Source organism: Monopterus albus, unplaced genomic scaffold (genome assembly GCF_001952655.1).
Source record: "Monopterus albus unplaced genomic scaffold, M_albus_1.0 scaffold430.1, whole genome shotgun sequence".
NCBI classification, from domain to species: domain Eukaryota; kingdom Metazoa; phylum Chordata; class Actinopteri; order Synbranchiformes; family Synbranchidae; genus Monopterus; species Monopterus albus.
In genome coordinates this window covers 160,774-162,044 of record NW_018128310.1, presented here as the reverse complement: position 1 = coordinate 162,044, position 1,271 = coordinate 160,774, and positions in this window count along the sequence as shown.

Genomic DNA, 1,271 nt, shown 5'->3' with positions numbered 1-1,271 from the left:
ACACACTCTTGTGTGTTACAGCCTGCTCAGTGTTTTATAACTAAGGTGTCACTTTATTTTTAAGCTCATTTAATAAGACAAGTTGAACCAGAACAGACTCATTTGGAGCAGCATAGAAACACATACAGTACACACATGGATCACTGTGTAGAGCTATGGGCAGCTTCTGCACAACTTCTATAATTAATTAAAGTCCCACTCCAGAAACATTTTCATTTTTATATTTGTATATAAAAATACTTTACTATAAACAATATGCAGTCTAACACAGCTTTTCCTCAAAAAAATTTCAGTGGGCCTCTGTAATAGGAATGAACATTGCCCCTCATTGTGCATTCCAGGATCTATGAATGTTGCCGTCATCCCTTATGTGGATTTGAATAATTTTGCACGCCCAATTTTTCAGTTTTTTATTTGTTAAAAAAGTTTGAAATATCCAATAAATTTCGTTCCACTTCATGATTGTGTCCCACTTGTTGTTGATTCTTCACAAAAAATTACAGTTTTATATCTTTATGTTTGAAGCCTGAAATGTGGCAAAAGGTCGCAAAGTTCAAGGGGGCCGAATACTTTCGCAAGGCACTGTATGTTTTCAAAACTGTTTAGATTCGTTATGCCTCTGGTGAGAAAAGGTTTCAACGTTGCTAGACCTCATTTAACCTCTGCTGCTAAAAATATAGCGAGTGATATGCTGAACAAGGCTGTTGGTAAAATTATCAATAAAGGGGACACAGACACGTCTCAGGAGGGGGGAGGGATTATGGTCCTAGCCAGGAGAGCAAAGAGACGCCCACCCGGTCAGCGTTTACACCATGTCAAGAGGAGAAGAGTGGATCAAAAGAGAAAAACCGTCAGCGGTGGAAGACGTAAACCACGGCGCTCCTCCTCCTCAAAGAAAGCTGATATTTTCTCCTAGACCACAATGGCGCTGTTGCACGAGAAATCATCAGAATGCATCATCTCTGAGCTCGATCTTTTTTCCTGTCCATATTCACAACTCAGTGTGGAGGATAAACAGTTTATTGAGATCTCTCCAGTGTCCTCGATCACAGATCGAGGCCCAATTGAATTTTTCATAGGAGGGGAAGGGCAAAAATATACGAATTTGAGTGAGACTCAAATGTTGTTGTTAAGGCTGAAAATAACCAACGCGGATGGGTCAGATTTGCCCCCTGAGGCGGCTGTAGGGATTAATAATTACCCTCTAAACACAATTTTTAGCCAGTGCGATGTCACACTGGGTGATAGGCTAATTTCACAGAGCAGTGTCA